Raw genomic sequence first — 10,516 nt, 5'->3', positions numbered from 1 at the left:
ACTTCTCCAAATTTAAATCTTGGCTGAAACTTTGAACTGATCTGGGAGCCAAACCGAGCATTCACGTCCTGCAATCCACTGGGGTGCAATTTCTGGTGTTTGTTTTTGATGTTCAAGAAACCATTTATGATTATCTATAACAAGGATATTCCTTGAAATTTTTTTTCATTCTAGATAAATAGAGCTGAGATGAGTTTTATTTCACTATTTCAACTCTTGGGTATGTTAAAATATGACCCGGTATTCTATAAATTCTGCAGGTTTGTTCATCTTTGCATTTAATATAAATGCCAAAATGTTAATTTAGTGGTTTTAGACTGTTTCTTTTTATAATCTAAGAATGAATAAATATACATTACCCAAAGCAGAAATTTGAGATAATTTTTAAAATGTAACCCCCTCCCCAAAATTCGAAGGAAATGCTGATTTTAGTTTTATATACCATAAATCTCAATATAGTTTCTAATGGACCATGTATTACAATTTTGTGAATAGTACACGATAAACTCACAACTGAGAGGATTCGTTATGGTAATGAAGTTTCAAATATAACCCTTCAAAAAGCGATTTATTTATTTAAGAACTTCTATAATTTATAAGGTGAGCTAAATATGCAGTAGGAATTCTTAAATCATCCTAGCATAAATGAAAACAAAACTGTTTCAAATTTCTTAGCTCTTCTCTATATTTTCTGCAGTATTCTCCATAATTTAAGTTTTGTCCTTAGGGATATATCATTTATGCAAGACTATACACTCTAATAATAGAAAATACTTTGAGTTCCCTGAATAATCATACTGTTTTAAACCTTTTTGCCTTTGCAAATGTCATCTCTTCTGCTTAGAAATTTTTTCCCAGAGCTTCTTGATTCACATAACATGAACACTGATTGGGGTCCCTTTATGTAGCCCTCCCTAGTCAACCTCTTTCTCTTTAAACAGAAGTAATTTTTCCTTTTCTGTGGTAGTTTTGGTTATTGGTATCTTGAACATATTTTTATTATTTAAATGTTATTCTATGTGTTTATATAACTCTCTGACTACATGGCAAGTTTATTTAATCTTTAATCCTTCAAAACACATTTGTAGACTTCTACTGCATGTGTCAGATACTGTGCCGACTGGGGTGTCTAGGGGTAAACAACATGAGCATGGGCCTGCTTCTCTATGTATACCCTAACAGCATAAACAGACATTCAACAAACAAAGCAATTAAATATAGGATTAAACACTGTGGTTCAGATTTTGAAGAAAAATAATTATGAGGGGGATTTCAGGGCAGACCTCAGTGAGTCTTAAGGGATAAGACCTTGGCTTTTAGAAGAAAATTGAAGCAGAGGAAGGATTAGGTGAAGCCCTATAAATATGGTGACTATGTAATTTATCATCTAAATGAAACAATTTCAGAAGTGAAAAGAGGCTCTATTCCTAGTTAGTCTAGGGCAACAGGCACACAAAGATCCTAAAAAGAGCAAGGCATGTAGTAACCCTGTGTAGCCTGAAAAGTTTGGATTTTATTGTAAATGCAGTAGGTAGTTATTGAAGTATTTTACCATAAAAGTGACACAATCCAATTTATGTGTGGAAAATAGATTGAGGCATTGTAAGAACCCAAATGAAGATAACAGTTAGAAGTCTGGGGCTAATTAGAATGAGGAGACATAAATGGAATTAAGATACGTTTTTGAGACAACTTTAAGAGATTTGATTATTGATTAGCTGTGGGTGATGAGGGACAGGAGTATGGCGGTACTGTGTCCTGAGATGGACATTTGTAGGAAAAAGTGGAAAGTTCAATTCCAGACATGGCAAATTGAAAAAGCTTATAGACCATGAAACTGGAGTTGTCAATTAGATTGCTGAATTTGGTCAAGACTATAGATATGGATTTAGGAGTTATAGACATCAAAATACATGGGAAGATAGGGGATTACTTAGGGACTGAGTGGGTCTTATTCATATTTCTTACATATAGTAGCCATTCAATAAAAATATTTAATAAATATTTTAACTCAAAGAAAATTTAAAAATCTATTCTTAAAGAGTGAATCTTTTCTTGATCTTTTCCCTACTTTGAGGGCAGAATTATGTAGTAGAAATAGCATTAGGGTCAGAAGAACCTATATTGGTATGTTGATGCCCATTTTTTGGTTTTATGAGTTTTAGTAAGTTATTCAGCTTCTCTAAATTTGTTCTCTCAATTTATGAATAAGGTTAATAATTATTACATATGTTTCTCATCTGCAGAATGCGTAGATAGTATCTACCTGTGGTAGAATGAACAACGACCCCCTGTCCCTAAAGATGTTATGTACTGTCTCAAGTATCTATGAGTATATTATGTTACCTGTTAAAAGGAACTGTAAAGATTTGATTAAATTAAGGATTTTAAAATGGAGAGATTATCCTGGATTACCCACGTGGGCCCAGTGTAATCCAGGACCTTATATGAGGGAGATAGTAGGATCAAAGAGAGAGAACATTTAAAGATGGAAGCAGAGTCGAAATAATGAGTCTTGAGGATGGAGGATAGGGCCATGAGCTGAAGAATTTATTCTACTTCTAGAAGCTGGAAAAGGCAAGGAAACAAATTCACCCCTAAACCTCCAGAATGAATCCAGGCCTGCTGATAAATTGATTTTAGACCAGTGGAACTGAATTTGATCTTCTGATGTCCATAGCACTAAGAAAATAAATTTGTATTGTTTCAAGCCACTAAACTTGTGGTAATTAGTTACAGCAATAGAAAACAAATGCAGTTTTTCACACAGTGCTTTGCAAAGATTAAATTAAATAGCCTCTGTAAGGTGCCTGGCTCAGCTCCTAGAACGTGGTTTTTAAAAACAATTTCCTTTTATTAGCTAGAGGTTGAAAACCTCAAAACAGAGAATTGTTTTATAAATGTCTATAAACTATGAGTAACATGGTCTGAGTAAAGACAAGTATTTTATAGATGGCTATTTCGGTAACTTAAAGGCTTGTTTTCCTTTGCTTTCAAATTTTAGCAAGATAGACTCATGAAAGTAAGTGAAATATCATCATAATTGCTCCATACCCACTTTCTTTTGTCTGTATCTCTTTTTATTGTTGTTGACAAAGCTGGAAGTGGGAGTAGTGATGCTGTAAAATAACCAATTTACATTATATTTGTGTTATAAAATATCTCTGGAAAGCTAACAGTATATAGAAGAAATAATAATTATAGCAGCTATAGTTTATTCATTTATTAATTCGTATCATCACAAACCTATAGGGTAAGTATTATTAGGTCTGTTTCACAGATAGAGAAAGTATCACAGAGAATTTAATTTACATGATTAAATCCACACAGCTAGTAAATAAATACTGGAACCACTAATCTATGTTTTCATATATAAGGAAGAAAGTGTTTTGAAAATATTTTCATCCATATTTTAAGTTTTCTTTCCGTTCTTCCATTGGTTTGTTATTCTACAAAATTTTTTGTAATAGAAGACACAAATTTAAACACCAGAATTGCTTCTTATAGGCATCCATATTTTCTCTGCATATGCTTCATTTAAAACTTGCTTTAATTTGGTAAGCAGAGCCGAACATGTTATTATTTAACATTCATGTAATGCCAATGCCTTCCTTGTGTTTTATGAATCCAGTATAGAAGATAATAGTGACAATTTCTTCTCTCACAATTGTTGCTTTCCAGTTGAGCAAGCAGCTTAAAAGACAGCAGATTCTGAAGTGTATGTGAGTTTAGAGTAAAGAATCTTCACGGTGAATAACACTGATTGAGTCCATGTGGATAAAGCATGTCTTACATTCCTGGCACCTGCGGTGCTATATGTCTATCACATTATTTAATCTTTATTGAAACTCTATTTATAGTTAATAACTTCATTATTCTCCCAGTTTACAGATGAGAAAATTGGGGAAAGTTAAGTCCTGAAGACACACCATAGGTTGAGATGCCTGGATTCTATAATGGGAAACTGATGCCTGAGCCAGGTCTTTAAACCATTCTGTACTTTCTTCTCTAAACACACACATACACACACACACACACACACACACTCTCTCTCTCTCTCTCTCTCTCTCTCTTTCTCTCTCTCTCTCTCTCTCTCATTGAGGGATGGCAAGGAGTATGATGTTTTCTCTGTCATTATGTCTTATCATTAATCCCATGAAAGAAAAAGATTCTATGGTGAATAATACCTTTTATTGTCCTCATGAGAATTTCTTACTGCCTTATCATCAGCATCTAGGTCACATTTTCAGGAGAAAATTCTAGTTATTCATTCATAGAGGAATTTTTTTCAGCTGGCGTTTTCCTTATAAAATATTATAATAAATCCAGCTCAAAACTGTTCTTTGAATTATTATGTTGTATAAATACTTATTACCAGTGACACTATAAATTAAGAATCAAAAATGTGTAGTTTGGCACTAATGTGTGTTAAGCTTACCAACTTTAGAACCAGATTGAATAGATATAAATCCCAGCTCCACCACTTATCAGCTATGTGGTCTTAGAAAAGTTAGTTAATTTCTCTGTGCCCCCTGAAAATAGGGATAGTAATAGTACTTACTTGATAGAGTAATTATTAGAATAAGGTAATATTTGTTAATGTACTAAGAATACTGCTTAACATAGAGTAAGTAATGTACACTATGTGTTATTTGGATAATATCTTACATAATAACAAGAAAGACACTTACATTCATAATTAGAACACCCTAATGATGTCATTTTAAAAATACTCAATTTTAAAATCCCAGGTATAAAAGACTAAGCATTTGTGCTTACACCATGCTTGGAGTAAAAGGACATAATCACCCATTTAATATTTTAGAAGAAAGAACTTGAGCCTTTCACCCTCCTAAGATTTCCTACACTGTTTCCTAGGATGCTGTTCTACCTGTGCTATTATTGTGTCCTCCAATTTTTGTGTCAGAAAATTGGATTATTTGTAATATTGAAAACATGGTGAAACCACCAGTGAACTGTCAGAGATCTGAGGTGAGGAGTAATTCTTTGAATAAGATAGTTTATTACTAAAGAGAAGCAGAGAAAATTCTAGCTATTCAATCTCAAGCTAGAAAAAGTTAATATTGGGTTGACTTCCTATTATTGCACATTTTAGTTCCCAACTCCTTTCTAAGGAAAATGTTATTTGAAGCATTTCTTTTTTTTTTTTTTTTTTTTGCTGCTACTGTTGTTACTGTATTTATGAAGCATGAATACTGAATACAGGCTGCTATTACTTTTCAAAATTTTGAAACCTTCCTCAGAGCATTACTGGGCTATTTTATTTTATTGTCACATTTCCTTCTGGAGCTCTAATTGATTTGCAGTATAATTCAGATGTAGAGTCTTAACAGCTTTCTTTTCAGTAGTTTGCTATTGAAGCTAGTTGACAAGATGATTCTAAAACCATATGTCAGTGATCTGTTGTATACTTGAGGACAATTCATTACTTGATTAAGTCGTAAATTGACCCAATCTTAAAATTCTTCCAAAAGGAAATGAAAATAAAAATTATTCTATATTTTCAAGAATAAAAAGTAACCTAATATATTTAACCAAAATAATTTAGATTTTCCCTATAAATAAAAGACTTTCAGTCATATTTTTACAAATAGATTGATTCAAGCATTTATTTTCTGAGAAAAGTATTGTTCAAAGATCTGCATGACTTTTAGGCCAGTTTAATAGATTTCTTCGGTTAATTTTTTTTTTTTTTTAATTTCACACTATACTTTGTCCCCAAATTACTCTTGGAGCAAATGAGAATTCTGTTGTGAAACCTGACTTTTTAAGGCCATTGGGAGGTGTCTCTGAATCTTTATTTTTTTTTTGTTTGTTTGTTTGTTTGTTTTTACTATTTGTGGCAGAGTGGGAGTTAGTGGGAGGGGCAAAGAGAAGAAATTTTCTCAATTCAAAACATAATTCACAGCAATTGGAAGAAGAAGAGATTCCTGTGTTAAGACATGAATCCTTTTGCTACACAAAGACACAAGATTCTCCTTAAGTCTTGAATGTGTTACATGAGCAGAACCTTCATTTACCTTCTTTCTTCTTTTTCATTTTTCTCTAGCAGCAGCTACACAGTGACAGTAAAATGTAGTTTCCTATTTGATCTAGCCATTTTCTTCTGTATAAATAAGATTAATTCAAATCTGAATATCTGATGCCAATTAAATTCATAAACTGGGTACTGAAATTTTTGATTGGTTTATGGTCAAGACCAGATTCTATATGTAGATGTGACCTCAGTCATATCTATGTATTTATATAAATATAAAAAGTTAATGTATAAAATTTTAAAATAATATTCTAAAGAAGGGGCAAAACACTACTAATATTCTCAAAAAGATAAAGTTGGCACTAATTACATTTAATAATATGATAATGATATTTAATACTATATAGAAGTTTATGAGTACCAATGTACTGGAAACAGCCCATGGGTATGTTTTAACATGGATAAATTATTATATTTCATTGAGAAGAGAAATATTAGAATTAGAAGCCATAGTGTTAGGGACATAACTAAACTTAATTAATGACAATTCACAATTTAAATTAAAACGGATTATATTTTGTAGTCATATAACCATAATTTGGGAGAAATAAGAATGTAAGGTTGCTTAATATTTATATGTTTACTGATATTATTTAACTTTGAATGCATTACATATCCTGATGAATTAGATCTTTTGGAAAATTCAATGGCATAAACCCAACTCGATACTAAAGTATTATTCAAACTAATACTTTCAGTGACTTTTCCAGAGTCATGCTGCAAACTAGTTCAAGGATGAAGAACTGAACTCAGAATTATAGACAGATCATTGATTGTTTCATGAAGAAACAATATTCTTTATTTCTTAAAGCAGTAGTTTAGTGGGTGAATTTTTCACAATCTCTCTCCGCTTCTCAGATCCACGTCTTAATTACACACTTGAGATTAGAATCCCAAAGGAGAATATTTATGGTCTCCTTTAACCAGGAGGGATCTGTTTATTAATTTAAAAAAATAAGTATGATGTAGCAGGTACTATCCCAAGGTTTGAGGATTCAAGAAAGAACAAGAAGAAGATCCTCTATTATAGTTTTTTATATCCCCCTGGAGAATAGACACAAAAACCAAATAAACAGAAATATTGTCTTTTGTAGTCAAGATTACTGTCCAGTTTTTTTTTAGTGAAGATTACTGTCCAGTTTGTAGTGAAGATTACTGTCCAGTTGTTTTTAATTATTATTTTAATTAATTTCTTTAAGTTAGTTTTAAATATACAGTATATTGGTTAGACATCTATATAGTTCATAAAACTATCCCCCCAATTGCTCCCTCCCTCCCCTGACCCTCCACCTAGCCATTACATTAATGCTAACTGCATTTAGAAGGAAGAAGTATTGTGTTCTAGTTGCAGCTGTAGCACTTATCATCTGTATGATTTAGGCAAATCTCTAAATCTATTTCCTTACCTATAAAATAGGCAATAGCCTCCATTTGTCTAGCTGTTGTGATGATTAAAAGATACCATGCATCAACTATGCATATTTGCTACCAAAACTTCAGTACCTGGTAGATATTATTATAATATTAAGTAAAATGATAATACTTTATGTAATATTTGTTATCATCAAAATTAAACATGATTTCTGTAAGAAGACAGACTAATGTAGCAGAAAGACTATGATCTATAAGGAAATAAAATCTTGGTTCAAATCCTAAATCATAGTTATAAAAGCTTTGAGAGTCATTTTCTCTTTTACCAAATGAGAATACTTAGCCTTGTATAACCTATGTTTATCAAATTTGAATTAATAAATAAATGAGAACAACTGTTAGTAATCTGAAAAGTTAGACAAAAAAATTCTACAGAAGAGGATTATATAAATTATTTATTAATTTGTACTCATTTTTATAGTCCTTTATTCACTCATATTTATTTATATTTTTTATTCATTTGTACTTATTTATTAATGTACTCATGAATATAACAAGATTCTGTTGAGAACCTACAATGATTATAATGGTGAAAGAAAATAGATTTTTTGAATTAGAATGATCTGGCTTTGAATCCCAACACTACCAGTCATTAGTTGTGAAATTTTGAGCAAATTTCTTATGCTCTCTGAACTTCCTTATCTAAACATCAGGATAATAATATTTACATCATAGAGTAATTGTAACAAATAAAGCAATAAAACAAGTCACTATAAACATGTTGCCTGACACATAGTATTGCTTAGTAAATATTGACTTTTTAAAAATAACACAGAGCAGTGCTCTCAAGTTCAGCCATTTCAGAAGAAGATTGCTATACTTTTATATAAAGAGTCCACTTGATTTTTTTTCCAAGAAAAAACTCAAGTCTTCACAGAGTTTTCCCATCTTTTTCTATGTTAAACAGAAATAAATATGATCTGATATAAAGATTGAAAAACATCACATTATTTTTTTTTTCTAAGTTAAAATTATTTCAGCTTGGCACTCTACTATGAAAGTTAGTCAGAAATTCCATTTTACTCATGAATTGGGAGGTTCCCACAGGGATTCTCCTAGGGACGTTGAAGAATCTGATGAGGGCTACATGGTGGTTGGCAAAGAGGGGCAGGATCTCCAGTTCTTCCACCTTTGTAACTGATACATAAACATGTTCCTCATTAGCTCTGTGGAAGCGGAGCTCTCCAATCTGTCTGTCAGGGATGTGCAATCATTATAGCTCCCAAATCATCATTCTTCTCTCTTTTATTTGGCATGTAATGTAAGTATTTATTGCTCATGAGTCTAGATCTGCCGAATGGCTCTGGGATCATGGCCATGCTCCTTATGTTCTTTTACAAGTCAGGAGGCTGTCTGGCTGTCAGCTGATCTAGGCTGAGCTGCTCGGGTAGATTGGGGTAATTGGGCTCTGCTTCACCTAACTACCCCCTTCCATCAAGCTAGCCAGAGCATGTTTCCACAAATCCTGCCTCATGGTGCTCAGTCCCTCAGGGGTTGGGCATCCATCTAGATGCCATACCACGAGGGATGGACCTAGGACCTCTGTGAGAGTAGGAGCATAGGTCCTTCCACCTCCGCCCCATTCCCCAGCCCCTTCTGGAACTGCCACCAGTCTACTGGAATTCCCTCCCACTTTAGTCTTGGAGAACCTAACTTTTTTACTTCAAGTTGTTGAGTTCACCTCTTTCACGCTCTACCCTCACCTCCACTGCTAGATAGAAATAAGTCCATTTCTCAAATGCAAAACCTAAGCAAGGCTTCTGCCCTGGAATTGCAATTTTATGTCTTGCAGCACAAAAACCCTAAAACCTTTCAAGATGGAGAGTTCAGACAAAAACACAGAATTTCCTATTTGTTCTGAAGAATCAAGCACAAAACACAAATTGATATCTTAATAAAATATTTTGCTGTGTATACAAAAGGAATGGAAAGCAATAGAAAGGACACAGTCCAGAAAAGTTTCTTTGTAGAGATGGTGAATCTTTCAAAAAAAAATGAATATCAGAACGTGTTAAAATTTTGGCACAACAAAGAGCCCCAGAAGATCATCTAGTACCTGTGTTGAAAATGAGGAAACTGAAGCTTAAATGGATGACAGAGTCCATTTCAGACCACATTGCTTCTTAGGGACAAAGTCAGGATCTGAATCCTTATACTCCCTTGGCACCCCAGGTGCCCTAGCCTAGATCAGCTGATGACCAGAATCTTTTACCCTGACTCCACAAGATTTGTGAGCCCTTCATTTGAAATTTAGGTGAAATAACTACTGTAGTATTATAGAGAATCAGTCTATACCTCTCGTGGTAATGTAAAAATGAAATGAGAGGCAGAATATGAAATGAGGGGCAGCTAGCTTATTTTTATGTCTGAGTACTTCGATACTTTTAGTTTACCTTTGAAAGGTTTTTTGTTTTTTTTAATCTCTCTTTTCCACCAATAGTTTTCTCTCTCCATTTTATATCATAATGGCTTATAACATTGCAACCTCCCAAATTGGTGACAAAGCACCTGGCTGAATTTGTATCGTATTTATCCCATCCCTGAAACAACCTTATGCTTTTTATTTATGTGCCAAATTCTCATTGCCTTAAAGGAGGACAATGTTTAAGAGGTAGTAAGGGATAAAAGAGAATCTCAATTGTATGAGATGAAAATGAAGTTTATTGATGCAGTTTCTAGAGCACAGGCCCCAGAATTGCACTGAAGCCTTAATTATTTCCTGGGGTTTGCATGAAATATGAAGGTCTCTCACTTAGACAAGAAGTCATTTAGTTTGTTTCTTGTCTAACCTATAAAATAGCAAGCTTCCCTTTTGCTTTGCTTTGCCTGTGGCTTTGTTTGGCATGCTGAGCGACTCTAATTCAGCCTGGAAGTCACTCCATTCTTATAAGTGGCAGAGGTTTTCATTCAGCTACCATACGCATTCAGAAAGTAAAGAGCTTAATTTCCTTACTGTAAATTCATGCTTTAGCTAGTACTTGTAATGTACTTTTTTGACATAAAAGTGAAAGCTATCCCATCCAATGG

Source organism: Pteropus medius, unplaced genomic scaffold, assembly GCF_902729225.1.
Source record: "Pteropus medius unplaced genomic scaffold, Ma_sr-lr_union100, whole genome shotgun sequence".
Classification (NCBI taxonomy): Eukaryota; Metazoa; Chordata; class Mammalia; order Chiroptera; family Pteropodidae; genus Pteropus; species Pteropus medius.
The sequence above is the reverse complement of the archived record's forward strand: the minus strand, read 5'-3'. Positions refer to the sequence as shown.